General features: G+C 41.6%; 1 protein-coding gene and 6 non-coding genes across 8 annotated transcripts in view; 4 read left to right on the top strand and 3 right to left on the bottom strand.

Moving 5' to 3' along the window:
- Positions 1 to 6,828, bottom strand: part of LOC143040046 (uncharacterized) — a 99,153-nt gene extending 92,325 nt beyond the window's left edge. The window contains exon 1 of one of the 2 annotated variants that reach the window (XR_012967683.1): positions 6,696 to 6,817. The gene's annotated coding sequence lies outside the window, so the exon portion shown is untranslated. Of the gene's footprint in view, positions 1 to 6,695 lie in introns of both variants that reach the window. The other variant, XM_076210649.1, reaches the window with a different exon arrangement.
- On the bottom strand, positions 4,631 to 4,703 carry TRNAT-AGU (transfer RNA threonine (anticodon AGU)). The gene has a single exon. It is a non-coding gene; the product is annotated as a tRNA-Thr (tRNA).
- On the top strand, positions 5,764 to 5,836 carry TRNAT-AGU (transfer RNA threonine (anticodon AGU)). Its single transcript has one exon. It is a non-coding gene; the product is annotated as a tRNA-Thr (tRNA).
- Positions 6,829 to 8,952: 2,124 nt separating the features above from the next.
- On the top strand, positions 8,953 to 9,068 carry TRNAL-CAA (transfer RNA leucine (anticodon CAA)). The gene is made up of 2 exons: positions 8,953 to 8,990; positions 9,024 to 9,068. It is a non-coding gene; the product is annotated as a tRNA-Leu (tRNA).
- A 1,882-nt stretch (positions 9,069 to 10,950) lies between these two features.
- Positions 10,951 to 11,023, top strand: TRNAT-AGU (transfer RNA threonine (anticodon AGU)). The gene has a single exon. It is a non-coding gene; the product is annotated as a tRNA-Thr (tRNA).
- Positions 11,024 to 11,280: 257 nt separating this feature from the next.
- On the bottom strand, positions 11,281 to 11,353 carry TRNAT-UGU (transfer RNA threonine (anticodon UGU)). The gene has a single exon. It is a non-coding gene; the product is annotated as a tRNA-Thr (tRNA).
- A 1,177-nt stretch (positions 11,354 to 12,530) lies between these two features.
- TRNAT-AGU (transfer RNA threonine (anticodon AGU)) lies at positions 12,531 to 12,603 on the top strand. The gene has a single exon. It is a non-coding gene; the product is annotated as a tRNA-Thr (tRNA).
- Positions 12,604 to 16,388: the final 3,785 nt, after the last annotated feature.

Genomic DNA, 16,388 nt, shown 5'->3' with positions numbered 1-16,388 from the left:
CTCCACCTGTGGCTGAAGTGGTGACCCAATCGGGACAAGTGACTAAAATGACCCCCCCAAAAAGCATCAGGTGATCGATTAGGCATAAACTTTCCTTCTGGCATGGACTGTGTTATACAATCGTGAGTCCTATGACCTTGTTTACAAAAGAAACTTGACATCCAGACTACTGTGAATAAATCAGTTCATATTGATGTCGCTAGATTATTGCGTTTCGGAGCTTGGTATTACTATCAAAACAGTTATCGTTATGGTTAGTGTAGTTTTAATCTGGGTTAGAGTGTAGTATATTGACTTGTAGAAGTCGAACTACTTATCTACCTCTGGAAATTTCAGCTAACCAATTACCACCAGGTATGTCTGAGAAGTATAATAGGGGTTAATAGGCTAGAGTGAGAAATGAAGAGGTAAGGAGAACAGGGGTGGAATGGGAACTGGGAGATAGGGTTGATGAAAGGTTATTAGGATGGTTTGGACACATGGAAAGAATGAGTGAAGAAAGATTAGTAAAAGAAGTGTGGAAGGCAGAGGTGGAAGGAGTGAATATGAGGGGGCGTCCTAGGATGAGATGGATGGATGGGGTGAAAGGGGCATTATAAAAGAGAGGAATGTCTGTGGAGGAAGGACGGGAGAGGACAGAAGATAGGGGTGAATGGAGAGTGGTTGTGTATAGATGATGCTGTGATGCATGAGGGGGAGTGGGTGGGGGATGGGGGGTGAGGAAGTATGTATGAGAAACAATTTGACGCAGCCCGAAGGGATTTCTCCCCGTCTTCTCCTTTTCTGCATGAGGGGACGGTGAGGGGGGTCGCCGAATTTATGAAGCGGCCTTGCTGTGGATGTGCTGTCTTGTGACACTGCTTCTGACCCAGGGCAGTGGACAGGATGCAGGGATGATCCGTCATCCAGGAGGTGCCAAGATAAGAGGGAGGAGGGTGGAGGGGAGTGGAATATATAGGAAATGGAATGGGTGGGAGTAGTTTCTATGCCTTTTTCTTTTGGGCTACCCCCCATGTAGGGGAAAAAAGCCTTTGGTATATGTATGTATGTCTACACGTGGATCATGTTCCAACCGCATTAGGGAATTTTCTATTTCCAACTTGAAACATTGTATACTCTCGCTTGTTATACTTCGGGGTTTCAAGTTGAATAAACTCCCTTATCAGGGTTCTAGCAACCTTCCTCTCATCCCAACAATGTTCCTTAAGGACCATACAATGGAACAGAACCTTTGGTCCATCTGTAAGGTTTGGAGCCAGCGGAGGTCTCCGAAGTACGCGTAGTGGTTTACACTTTATTTCCTGTGTGACATAATTATTTTTCGATTTGAGATATATGTCAGCCTATGTGTGGGTCTAAGAAAAAAAAAATAATAATAATACAACTCTATGTTGTGCTCCACGGAAATTTAGTAGAAGACGAAAGATTTATACGTATTGATGGTAAACCAGAGTTTATCAAAGTGAAACTATCTGTATCATTCATGCGGACGTAGCGGTGAGGAACTGTACCAAATCTGAGTATACAATGTTTCATTTAGGTAATAGTGTTGGGCGCACTTACATCCCATACTTAAAAGCATGTAGTATTGGCCTTTTGTAGTTTACTCCGACTTGGAAATAAGTCCCTTGTTTGGCTAATTTGAGCTATCCCCTAGTATATTATATTCTTACCTGCGACTCAGTCTGTATTCCTCATATTTGTTAATTCATTTGTAATAGTTATTGGTTTGAATTGTGAAATCATTGTATACTAAGATAAAACATCTACATCTGGTTTTTGAATTGTGATGGTTTCGCCTTTGCAGCCTGTAAATTTAACTGTTGTTGTGAAAAGGGAGCTTAGATTACGTGTGGTATGTTGTATGTAGATGTTTATCCACTGGGTATGCATTACTGATATTGGTTTTTGAAAATTAACTTTATGTACCTGTGGCCTTCTACCTACAGAAGTGGGGATGGGCACCGAAAAACCCACACCTTCCTTTGTGCCACATCAACCCTGCTTTAGAGGAGACTTGCGCGGCAAAATAATTTATTTTGTCATACAACTGAAGTCAGTTTTGGTCAAATGAAAGGCTTCATATTTAAGAATAATTGAGTTTCAGACTCTCAAACTCATCATATCTCCCTTTCAACTTAGTTTTACTCAGTGCCAACACAACCAACTTACTTCTCACATACTGCTCATCTTTTCTCTTTTACTCTCATCTATACCACACACACGCGCATTTAATGACTCAAAATTCTGGGTTCTGACTGGAAATCTCCCAGACCCTCTTATGCCTCGACTTTTCGTAAGATGATTTTATAGACAGGAGGATACCTAGTCCCATCACTTCTTCCCACTTTGTCGCCTTTTACGACTCGCATGGGAATCACGGCGGCAGGTGAAGCTGCTTTGCTGTGGATGTGCTGTGTCTTGAGTCACTGCTTCTGACCCAGGGCAGTGGACAAGATGCAGGGATGACCCGTCATCCAGGAGGTGCCAAGATAAGAGGGAGGGTAGAGGGTGGAGGGGAGTGGAGTGTATTAGGGATGGAACGGGTGGGAATGGTTTTCATGCCTTTGTTTTTTTTGGCTACCTCCCTTGTAAGGGGGAAAAAGCCTTTGGAATATGTACCACAGGTGACGCAGGGGAAAAGGAAAATTATACTCAAAGACGTGGTACAGTCCAGTCTTGAGAGGGAACAGCATAATAGATGGACAGTCGCAGTAAAAGAATGGCATCATTCTTCTATGATCAATTTTTAATCTAACATAGACAAAATTGTGGTGGCTCTAGTCCGTATGGGAGCCACAAGAAGTCCCTAAATTACTGACAGTATGTTACTGTGAAATCAATGCTGCACTATAACATGCTGTACGGGGTAGAGCTGTAAGTTATGAAAACAAGCTAGGCTAGGTTGGTAGATTAGAATGTTTGATCCACAAAATATAGTCGGGTTTAACAAAACATACATTGCATTTCATAATTTAGGTATACCTTTAACATTTTATAAACGAAATTCTACAAATTATCTCTCACCTTTAATATAATTTACAACCACAATTCGACATAAAAAAAGATGTGGTCAGAAATAACAAGTGATTCTATACATAGATTGAATCACAAAGGTGGTAAGATTGAAACAGGTACCTCAAGTTATTAGCGGTTTACGCCCGGAATCTGCCCAAAAGCAAATCACCTCAGCTGGTGTGGTGGTTGTGGCTGTGGTTCATTGGGTGTGGCAGCTAACCAGATATGTTGCAGATATGTGTGGATATTGACATTGAGTGGACTGTGGACTGGGTGAGAGTGGTTCTGGCGATGGTTATGATGCTGGTATTGGTGGTAATATTGGTAAAGGTATTGGTGGTTGTGGTGGCACTGGTAGTGGTACTGATATTGGCGGTATTGGTATTGGTAGTATTGATATTGGTGGTGGTGGTACTGGTAGTGGTAATGGTATTGGTGGTATTGGTACCGGTGGTGGTACTGGTAGTGGTACTGATATTGGCGGTATTGGTATTGGTAGCAGTATTGATATTGGTGGTGGTGGTACTGGTAGTGGTATTGGTACCGGTGGTGGTATTGGTTGTGGTGGTACTGGTAGTGGTACTGATATTGGCGGTATTGGTATTGGTAGTAGTATTGATATTGGTGGTGGTAGTACTGGTAGCGGTAATGGTATTGGTGGTATTGGTACCGGTGGTGGTATTGGTTGTGGTGGTACTGGTAGTGGTACTGATATTGGCGGTATTGGTATTGGTAGCAGAATTGATATTGGTGGTGGTGGTACTGGTAGTGGTATTGGTACCGGTGGTGGTACTGGTTGTGGTGGTGGTACTGGTAGCGGTATTCGTAGTGGTGGTGGTACTGGTAGTGGTACTGGTTGTGGTGGTACTGGAAGTGGTATTGGTAGTGGTACTGTCATTGAAGTGGTATTGGTATTGGTGGTAGTGGTGGTGGTATTAGCGGTGGTTTTGGTAGTGGTACTGGTAGTGATGGTGGTATTGGTATTGATGGTATTGTTGGGGTAGTGGTGGTGGTACTGGTAGTGGCGGTGGTATTGGTATGTGGTATTGACAGTGTTGGTGGCGGTGGTGTCTGCAACTACACCATCGCTAGCTATGCGTCTCCAATGCCTCATTGCTGCTGGCAACAATCCTGGTGCCACAGGTCCATCCAGAAGGAAAAAATTTTCATCGTGTTGTGTGATTTTGGGTCTATTCCCACGTCACTGAAAATAAGACTTCATGTCAACAAGTCTGTGTGTATTTAATTGTAGTATACAGGAAAGGACCAACGCTCGTTGGGTTTCGTCTATTATCTTTCTCTCATACCAAACCTCAAATTCATGCACAGCTCCAACCTAATCTATATCTTTTATTTCCAATTATATTTAGATTTAAACTTATGCACTGAGCTTGGGTCATATCACCTTCTAAGCTATTCCACTATTTATGCATCTATATAGAAAACTACATTTCTTTACGTCCTTTTGATGTGTGTGTGTGTGTGTGTGTGTTCGCGCGCGCGTTCTTCAAAAGGACCATACAAAACCACCTTCACTTCGTTACTCTTCCTTACATAACACTGCCCTCGCCTCACCTTCTCCGGCAGCGTTCTCTGTCACATAAACGCTCCGTGCCTCCAGGGAGGATCGAACTCCCGGCCTCTGGTTTACTAGACCAGCGCTCTAGCCACTGAGCTATGGAGGCACCCTCCAAATATAGCTCTTTTTGGGAACGGGTATTTTCACCTCTTACATGCACCGTACTTGCTTTGGTTCATCGACTGTACAGACAAATGGGGGCGGGGGGTGTTCCCTCCCAGGAGGCATAATGGTGTAAGGTGCGACATGCATATCTGATCTTCCAATATTAAGAAATAATTGTTCATAAAACAACCCTGTTATAATCCCAGGCAACTATAATCACCATCTGTATTCAAATCTAGTCTTTCGACTCCAAGGATTTATATTTTGTGTGTGTGTGTGTGTGTGTGTGTGTGTGATCCCCTTCAGCGATTTCATCACGTACACAATATTTACGTCATCGCTAAGTTCGATAACGATCCAATGACGTCACTGCCCTTCTGAGGTGTTTTTTTGAAAATGATACGATCATTAGCACCGACTTAAAAATAATGAATATAAAAATACATACAATACCAAAATAAAAATAAACAGTGCTAATAAGACAAAGAAAAATAATCTCGACAATTTGCATTGCGTTTCAAACGCGTCTGACCAGTATCCGCCACATATTCGTGAAATGCGATATATTTTCTCAAACTATTACGAGTCTACGACAAAAGAGTACAAGAAATCCTTCCACTTCACAATCAAAATAATAAAATATTAAGGGAAGATGGTTACACAACTCACATAAATAATAAAGTCGTTATACGATGGCCGAAGGGGGGTGGGGTGGAAGGTGACTACATAAAAGTCACGTGACTACGCCGAGACGGTCAAGATGGACCGGGAGACTGCCTGGAAGCTTTCCACAAGGGTTGGTGGGGGTAATCTCCTGGTTGGGTCACCCATTCAACTCAGTTGGTTTCAGCAGTGTGGTCATGATCCAAAGCAACATCAGTAGGTCAGTCGATGCGTGTGAAGCGAGCTTTAGTCACCGCAACAGCTTCTTTACACACTTTACTCTGGTTAACATCAAGCGATTTCGTCCTGACTGACCCACGGCACGTGGCAGGCGCTAAATGAGGTGACCACTTGGTGGTAACACTGCGTCTACTCCCGCTGCCACATTGACCGCGTCAGCCTCCATAGCTCAGTGGCTAGAGCGCTGGTCTAGTAAACCAGAGGCCGGGAGTTCGATCCTCCCTGGAGGCACGGTGGACCCTTTTCGTGAGAGGGCCATCAGCTTCGGCCGCAAGTTTGGCGAACTTCCAACAAGCCCTGGCGACAAAGACAATGTCGCTATCGAAGTGACGGACGAGGATGAGAAAGAGATTCCCTGTATCCGTCAAGGGAACGTTTTCTGAAGCTCTCCTTCCCTACCATACCGGGTGGTACCTTTACTCTTCCTGTCGCCAGGCGATTCTATTCACCTCTTTTCTGGGCCCCGTCGTCGCAGTGCCACTTAGGATACAATGCCCTCCGATGAGGCGCCCCCACTCTTCCCACACTTTCGGACTAGATGGTTTCCCAACGTTCTTGGGGTAGGTTAAGACGATTCCATCACAACCAAAATTCATGCATTGTGCGTTTGTGTGCGCGAGATAATAAAATAGGTTTATTGGGTTAACATAAATACAGAGATACACGACAATATACAATGTGCTAATTCTAGAAATATTCTAATTTGAGAAAATGTGTATGGGGTTTAGCTGTGTGTGTGTATGTGTGTGTGTGTGCGCGCGCGCGTGTCGTAGGCGACGCAAGTGTGTGTGTGTGTGTGTGTGTGTGCGCGCGCGTGCGCGTGTCGTGCTTCTTGTTTACGGATAAATATGAATAAGTATATGTAAGTGGTATCTGTGGCCAAGATAACTAGAATAACAAGGAACACGAACAAACGTATGTTTAAGAAATTATCACTTCACATTTGGTGGTGAATGAGACTAATGTTTCCTAAGTATGTGACTTTTATTATTGTGTGATATTAATTTATATTCAAATTATATAGTGAATCACTGTGATGTGTACGGTGTGCGGGTGTGGGAGGCTGGACTATGACATAATTTGTACAGACCTTTCTCTGGTTTGCGAGGATGCTTCAAGGTTTATGATGTCACTCGAGTCACGAATAGACTATTTAACGCTAATATGAATAAACTGAAATTCCAGATAAGACTGAACTTGACACTGGGTTGATTTCTTAAGAGAGAAGACCGAAGACTGAAATTTACACTATTGCTGGCTATAAGAGAACCTCTGGATGCTTATAGGCTCCTCCTACAACTTATTATAATTGGTTAAGATTCTCTCTGTATACCACAAATGACCAATGGGAACACATGCCTTTTTCGTAAACATCCCATCACGTGTCCATTTCAGAACTGCAAACTTCAGCAGAATAGCATATGGCTCGATAAGGGCCCAGCGTGCGATGCGTCATGCTCCTCGGGCGATGCGATGACGAAAACTAGTATCGACTAGTATCACTGTACTAGTATCAACCTCTAGTAGCAACTAGTGGTGATGGTGTTGGTGATGTCGTCAAACCAATCACCACACGCGTATGTCGTAGGCGACGCAAGTGTGTGTGTGTGTGTGTGTGTGTGTGTGTGTGTGTGTGCGTGCGCGTATGCCGTAGGCGGCGCAAGCGTGTGAGCGTGGTGTGTGCGCGCGCGCGTTTACCAAATATATCTTCCTTGTCAACTGTATTCACTCCTTTCGTCTGAATAACGCAATCATGTTGGACCTCCTTTCAATGATGACAGAACCAATGTTTCTAATTTCCTTGCATGATTTATTTACTGGGCTTTGAATGAATTTGTTTCATCTTCCTCTTCCGATCTTGTTTATATCCTTAGTTTTGTGCGAGAATCACACCACTGCTTCACATTCTAATCTAGGGCAGGGCAGATTTTTTTTTTAAATCACGGAGCTCTTGTTGGGCTACATTATATCTTTCTAAGCCTTTTTTTCATTATAGCTGCTATTCTATTCACCAAAATGGGGTTTAAGCAGTTTAATCTCACTTCATTTAGCCGCTCCTTTCTTCCCCTGTCTGAAACAAGAGAACCGCGGTTGCCTACTCCACGTCCAAACTGACGCAGACATTCTCCATCAGCATTTTCCCCACGTCCTACACTTTCACTGATATCTGCAGTCCATGTGACCAAGAGTACAATAAATGTATATCGATGTTAAGGATGCAAGTCCTTTCCCCAAGCCTCCCTAGACCACTTCAAAACCTGAATGCCAGTGTCCATCAATTCATCATCATCATCTCTCTTGGCTCAATACATAAAAGTGTGCCGCTACAAAAGGTAAAATACCTCGACCAGAACCTGAACAATCCTTCTGTCTTCCAGTGACCTCTCTCTCTCTCTCTCTCTTAAAGAGTTAAGTAAGTAAGGGAGAGGGCTACGGCATGATGATCGTAGCTAAAATTAGAATGGAGAGAGAACGTGAAATGAGGGGTTCTGCACCGAACTCGTCCATCTCACCGTTCTCGTACCCAGTGGTTTCTACTCGAACTCAATACGCACTCTTCATATTGCAGTCATTCTCTTGACGTGTCCAAACCATCTCATTTATTTATTCTTTTTATATCAATTTCAATGTCGACAACCACTGGTTCCATATGGTCGTCCTGAAGGAGCGGGGGCAGTTGTCCCCCCCCCTTGGAAATCCAGGGTGTGTTTGAAAACTGACGAACGTCAAGTATATATACATACATATACATATATATATATTAATATCAGTGTATGGTGGATGAAAGTCAAAATGTGGCTCACGTAGATAATATAAACATACGATATGGCAAATATTGATATAATTAACCATATATATTTAATTTTGCTAACCCCCCTATACAAATTCCTGTGGACACACTTATTCGACACCCAAAGTGTTTACAGCATCTTCTCACGTCTGGGATCCCTCGTGATCCACCCTAACGACACCCTCGCCTCCGGTGCTTGTATCTTGGCGAGTTCCTCTGAGGTACTCATTCCCACCATCTCCGAGGTGGAGACAGAAAACCTATGAGAAAAAGAACAAGAAACAGAAAAATAACGCAAGGAAATTCATCCGCGTTTCTGTATCGATTGGCCGAATAAGAGATGAATTCTTGTACCGTAATGCAAAAAATAATGTGACGACCCAAGAACCTTCATGGGTACAACTCCGATATAGTTTTAAAGAGAAAGCAGACATAATGACAGAATTCCGCGACATCCTCGAATTGTAACAACTCGCCGCCGCAGCCGCAACTTGCGTTCTTCCGGTCGGCCGGCGCCAAATAAACAAATTGCAAAGGAAGGTGCCAGTTACTATATGTCAGGATGGCCGAGTGGTCTAAGGCGCCAGACTCAAGTAAACCTTCCCTCCGATAGAGGGTGATTGGGCATTCTGGTCCTCTCTGAGGGCGTGGGTTCGAATCCCACTTCTGACAAGACCCTTTTATTTATTAGATACAGAAGTGGTTACGGGTGCCAAAACGACCAACCCGCTCAGCGTAACGCTGTCGTCGTGCTTCCCATGTCCTCATTGCCACCGTGTTCGTGTTTACTTGTTCAGACATTTCTCTATTCATGTAACATTCCTAGGTGGTCTTTTCGCTACCACTACAATTTGGAGGAAAAAAAAAAAAAAAAAATATATATATATATATATATATATATATATATATATATATATATATATATATATATATATATATTCAGCTAACGTTCCTAGAGGGTCTTTTCGCTAGTATCGCTACCACTACAATCTGGAAAAAAAAGTGTCGCATTTCACTGTTGGCACCTAAACAGAATGGCAGATGCGATTATAATGGTGTCAGAGTATCTATTTTAAAACTTCACACCAACCATACATTACAAAACCACATTAAACCACTGCGGTCAGGTTGAGGTTATATAATCTCCAAGGGGATAGCCCGACGGTTCTGCAGTGGTCCCACAAGACTTAATACGATGGCAAACCATGCCGACCTTTCGACAAGTATGCCGGATGCAGAATGGAAAATAAACAACAGTCGAGCCAACAAGGAGAGAAAACGTTTGACGGTCGTTATGAGCACATTATTTTTGCTGGTTATCCAAAAGATTTAAAACTTTGTAACGTGGTACTACACTCAATCGGCTCTATGGGAGAAGCACCACGCGGTTGGCGAAGTGGTCACTACCTGCTTCTAAACAGTGGTACACACAAATTCTTATGTTACCCATTTAAAATATTCAGGACCTGAATCAAATCCATGACCTACGAAAAGAAATAAACCAAGAACGGAACCCTGAGGAACTCCACTCTTAACATCCAAACAAAAATTGTGCCACTTGGTGCAACCCACTTCAATGATTGTTCACCTACTTACTAATCCAACAAGTTACCTTTTATTCTACGCAATGCCAGTTTACTGAATATTAATCAAATATCAACTTCTACAATAATAGTCACCCCTTCAAAGAAAATAAGCCAGTATTGTCTTCCCCCACCCCACCCTCAGACTGTACCAGTGAAACTCAGCAGGTGGATGCGCTTGCGTCCAGGGAAGGTTTTAACTTGGCTCCATAATGATAGCTTGATCTTAATCACAAGACAAAAACAGTCTCCCGTGAACTTAACACGTTCCAAAGCTGCCAAGAAAATCAGTTTGTTCTCAACACCAGATGTCTTGACATGTGTGAATATACCGCCCACGTGCTGGCACACACTGCCCCTAATGATTTACGAAGAGGGCCATTCTGGTAGAAAGGGTCGCAAAGCCCAATTTGAAGACAAGTCTCCTCCCGTCCAGAGTACAAAAATAATGATTAATGGAGTTTTCCCCTGCGTTCCCTAAGGCCAGCGATGCTACCAGGAAATCGGTGCCGGCTTTCCCCCTAACCATTGTCGTCCAAGGTTCACTTTTGTGAATTGGGGAAAGCCGGCCGCTGAATCTGTACGAGCGCTTACGAGTTTATATACATAAACATGCACAAATATGATCCATGTGTGTACAAATATGTCAAGGTCCAATGCATAAATATAAGCATATATAAATATGCGGAAAGCACATGGCACAATTTATACAGACATGCATATACAGAACACGTATAATCAATGTATAATGTATGTATACACATTACGCACAAATGTATCATGTACACTATGACAGCATATAAGATGCAAAAGTGGCTACTTCTTATGTTCGAAGAGGTAACCAGGATGACGTAATTTCAAAAACGTGACCTTCACTTACGGAGCAGCACCCACGAAGTTTATAAGTAATTTCTAGTTATCTTAATCATATTTCAATTGAGATATTATATATTGATCAACCAGATAGAAACGCCTCCATAGCTCAGTGGCTAGAGCGCTGGTCTAGTAAACCAGAGGCCGGGAGTTCGATCCTCCCTGGAGGCACTGTCCAGTGAAGAACACAGACAACTCTTTTGTATTTCAACATTTGATCTACCAATACACAATATATGAAGACATGTTCAATTGTGCACCCTTCATAGACTCGGCGAGTTTTGCAAAGGAAAACCCAACCACCATCCTTGTCCTTGTACTGTTTTCTCCGCAGACTTTTTACTCATTGACAACCTAAGCTTATATATACATTTCCGAACCCTTTTCACACACTAGATATTAATTAATATCACCTTATAAGGTTTACATGCCCCCAGGGAGGATCGAACTCCCGACCCCTGGTTTACAAGACCAGTGCTCTAGCCACTGAGCTATGGAGGCAGACATTTGCTGTACATAGTATTTAGATGATATATCTGACACAAAACCAGAGCTTAGGCCTTTTGTCATACATTGCCTTAGCGAATAAACTTTCCATATCTTTACTTCCAAATGTCTTCACATCAAGTATTCTTCCCATGTGCATAATACACAGATTGTGTGTGTGTGTGTGTGTGTGTGTGTGTGTGTGTCTGTGTGTGTGTAATACACACACTATATAATCTAAGATTTACTTGGTACATACTCCCCACGTTGCCCTGGCACTGGCCAAGTTGATGGCATTCAACTCTCCCGAGCGAGGCCGATCCAGAATCATCACATCACAAGCGCTCTCCTACTCCAGCTTCCGCGGCCTCACGAGGTCGTATCAGGTCATTCGTGGGATGCTGGTGCACCATAAAAACAAGTCCAAAAACTGCAACACACAGACCCGATACTGTCTACGGTAGTCTTCCAATGGAATTCAGTCATTTATACGAAACGTGCTATACAAAAAAAAGTCAACAACCATCAGTCTACAGTAAACAGAACAAATGAATTCCATTCTTCTGTTCCGAACTTATCTAAAGAGTCTCTCCCATCATTCCCTTTTTTTTCGCGGACCACTAACTCTCCACCTACGGCTACAGGAGGCCAATATCCTCGCCGCGTCTACGGTCCCCTGGCAGGCAGGATCAGGATGAGGTAATACCGAAGTATGGTCCCAGGCTTCATTTCTTGCACGATTACTGTGTCCGTTCGCGCCATCTCTGTCCACCGATTCCCTTCCCACACGAACGTGCGCGCGCGCACACACACACACATATATATATATATATATATATATATATATTATATATATATACACACACACGCGGCCACACTGTTCATCTTTACGTACCTGAAAAAATACCAAAAGAAATCTAACACGTGTGTAAAGGTATCCATATTGAAATAATACTAAATACTTCTTTTTAATTGAAGAGAAAAATAAGAAAACAGTACAAGACTCAAGGAAAACAATTGGAGTCTTCATTTCATTTGCAAAAAAAAAAAAAAAAAAAAATATATATATATATATATATTGCTACGTTACAAAATATCGGTCACCTTTACACCTCCTTAAATCTATTATTTTTTCAATTAATCCATCAGTAATAGGAAAGAATAAAATTGTGTAAATTCGTTGAGCAATTGTGCCTCCATAGCTCAGTGGCTAGAGCGCTGGTCTAGTAAACCAGAGGCCGGGAGTTCGATCCTCCCTGGAGGCACGGTGGTACACTATTTTCTCAAGACATTGCACTGTTTTAATTATTTACTCTTTACAAGATCTTGGCATCGCCTACGTAAAGGTTGAAGCAACTGTCCCATCCATCATGTCAAGTGTGTGCATATTAACACATTAAAAGCGCCAGAACACAGCCCTGTGGGACCTCACAAATCACTTCAATCTACCTCATCCTTCACGACTGTTATTTCATAAGTCCATCTCATCATCTATTCTAGGAGGATCCCTCAACTCCCATCTGTTTCAATTTCCACTAATCTCATATGAAATACCCTATCACACACTTTCTCCACATTAAAAATATAACCAATCATTTACCTTGCAGCACATCAACTGTTCTTACACAGAAATACATTTGATGGGATCTTTCTGAAAGCTAACTGTTGCTGTGCATTGACCGTTATTGCCAAATACGCCTTTCAAAATTCTCAATTTGCTTATTATTGGATCCTATTTTGCTGGCGCGTCCTCTCGCTTACATTTTTTTTCCTATGACCCATCGAGTTGCTGCACTTTCGCTGTTAGATTTAACAGTGTATTTCCTCGTGATTCTTAGCTTCTGCTTACTTCCCATTATTTCCAATTCACCTACCCAATCAAAATATCACACAAGGGTTCAATTTGATTTCATTCTCATTCATTTCGGTTCATTATTATTATTATTATTATTATTATTTTTTTTACAATTGCTCCCCATTCCTTCCAGCTCACCTATCCAATAAAAATAGGGTTTTATATATTACGTTTTGGTTAATTATTTTTATATACAATTTTCATGTGTATAACAAAGTTCAAATGCCCCTCTGTGCTTTCGGCAACTTCAGCAGTTATTTTCTTATGGTTAGCCAGACTTCGTAGGAATTTACTTATTTCGATTTACCCTTAAGTTGTGCCGAATATTCTAATAATTTTGCTTTGGTCAAAGCTGGTCCTATATCTTTCCCTTGTTCGTACATTTGTTTTGTCGCCAGATCATTCTATTAAGCATGGGGAGGTCGACTTTTCGATTAATCCTCCCGTTGTATAGACATACATTACATTTGTCCTGACTGGCCCCAGGCAAGTTCTTTTGCCGAAGAAGCACCCACGCCCCTGCGCAGTCAAAGGAAATATGAATCACGGCTTCTTCTCACAGTGAAGTAATACTTGATTACATTTTCCCATAACGAGCCGCAAAACTAGTGTGTGCTCATAGGCACACCAGTGCCAACACCACAACTCATTTCCATTCTTCACACTGTTCATCCTTTCACTCATTTTCTACCCATCTCCTGTCCCTACAAACAGCAACGTATTCATTACTCTACGTATTCACTTTTATTAAATATATATATATATATATATATATATATATATATATATATATATAACAATAATTTGTCGTTATCCTATATATCACTGGAACGCTGCCACACACGTGAATTTCTGTAATATGGTTCTCCCATTCCCAATTCCAAATCGCCCGCCAGCCACACACACACCCAAGTATGCCAGATCCGCTGACTTTCCAGTCAAACTGAGCTACTTGTAAACACTTGGATGCCTGTGGTCGCAATTTGGTGGATTTTAGGGCTACTTCGTCGAAAGTTTTGGCGAATTTTGGGCCGATTCTCGCCGAAAAAATCTAATCATGAATAATCATTCACAAATAAATCAAACTTGCATGGACTCGCTCCTGAACGCCAGCGGTTTGTCAGAAGGTTGTCAAGATCCACCCATACCCTCCCCACCTTTCCAAACTCCTGACGGCGCGGCGTCCAGGGTTAGACCGATCCTGATCCACGCGGTTCGCGCCCAAGGAGAAGCGGCAAGGGCACTCACGTTGTCTCACGAATAATCGAGATCTGGATCAACTTTCCCGTGAGTGGTTGGTGGACAAAGAGCAATTTTGGGCCGATCGAAGAAAAGGCTCGCAATTTTTTTTTTTTTTTTTTTTTTTTTTTTTTTTTAAATCCCCCCCCGTCTCTCAACTTGAATTTATTCATTTTAACATGTCCTGCAACGTGATGAACAATTTAAGAATAAGAAGACTACAAATACGTACAGAAAACGAGTACAAGCTGATAATTCGTACACATGAGACCATACTCTATGTGAGCGTTGACGTGTAATATGTGCGCGCGTATGTGTATGTGGAATGTAGCACGTTTGGGTCCCGGACGTTTGGGCCATGGGCCAACTACCTGGGACGTTCGAGACACAGAGTAGGACATTTGAGCCACAGGACAAAATGTATATATATTTTTTCTTACAATGAACCCAACTTAATCTAAATCTAAAATATACCGTAACCTAACTAAACTTAACCGAGCATTGTATATACATAATACAAAAATACAATATTTCATTCCGCGTCCCAAACGTCCTAGTTTGCTGGCCCATGGCCCAAATGAGTTTACCTAACTAGTGTACACGAAAGGGACAACGCTCGTTGGGTCCCGTCTCCTACGCCCCAATCACACCTACCCTCAAGTTCATGTAAAGTTCCAACTTTATATCCTTGATTTCCAATTGCCATCTTTAGATTTAAATTCGTGTAATATTAAGGCTTGGGCTATATCACCTGTGTGTGTGTGTGTGTGTGTGTGTGTGTGTGTGTGTGTGTGTGTGTACTGCTTACTGGTTGGGGTGTGGGCTATTGCTGGAGTGGGGACTCTCTTACATGGGTGTAGGACAGTTGCTCACCGGAGAAGTGACAAATAGGACATTTGCTCACCAAAGGATTATTTTTTACTTTTCTTGAACTTAATAACAATATACAGGATTTTTTTTAGTTATATTGTATTATATATACAGCAATAATACAGAAACAATATCCAAACTTTTAGTTTTTAATTCATTATAAAACTAAATACCAATTTCTTCCATCAATATATAGTAATGATCTTTTACTGGTCCAGTCTAATGGTGTGGCTAACTGTTCCTATGTATCTCTGTCATTTAATAAGTCGAAAATTTTACTTTCATAGTCTGAATTGACTCCTAACCCTAACACTTCTAGTTCATGAACTAGAAGTGTTAGGGTAAGGAGTCAATGAAACCAACTAAAAACACTGCATTATATTATATTGTAGAGTTTGATAAGTTCTTGGCCTCTAACAATTATGATAAAGATTTACTTTATCTGTGCCAGGGGTATGCTGCAGGAAGTCAGTGTTTTCCTGACTTTCTAAATGCAGTTGGCCACACCATTAGACTGGACTTGTAAACCACAAAGGACAATGAACCCACTTCAGTAATGCACCAGTTGTAAAACTGTAATCACTATATACTGATGGAAGAAATTGGCATTGAATTTTATAATTAATTAAAAACTAAAATATGAAAGTTTGTATATTGTTTGTGTATTATTGCTGTAATAAATTTCAATATAACAAAAAAAAAAAATCCTGTATTATTGCTGTAATAAACTTCAATATAACTAAAAATCCTGTGTATTATGTTATTAAGTTTGTATATTGTTTGTATATTATTGCTGTAATAAACTTCAATATAACTAAAAGAATCCTACATACTATTTGTTATCAAGTTCAAGAAAAGTAAAAATAATCCTTTGGTGAGCAAATGTCCTATTTATCACTTGTTCGGTGAGCAACTGTCCCGTGAGCAATTGTCCGGTGAGCAATTGTCCGGTGAGCAACTGTCCGTACCCGAGTTTATCGACCGTCCCAACCAGATCCTCTAATCTAACCTAACCAGATTCTCTAACCTAACCACTTTTCATCTCATGTCCCAAATATCCTAGTCACCGAGGCTCAAATGTCCTAG

Source organism: Oratosquilla oratoria, chromosome 27 (genome assembly GCF_046742065.1).
Source record: "Oratosquilla oratoria isolate Oo_2021 chromosome 27, ASM4674206v1, whole genome shotgun sequence".
NCBI lineage: Eukaryota > Metazoa > Arthropoda > Malacostraca > Stomatopoda > Squillidae > Oratosquilla > Oratosquilla oratoria.
This window is presented reverse-complemented; position numbering and strand designations above follow the sequence as displayed.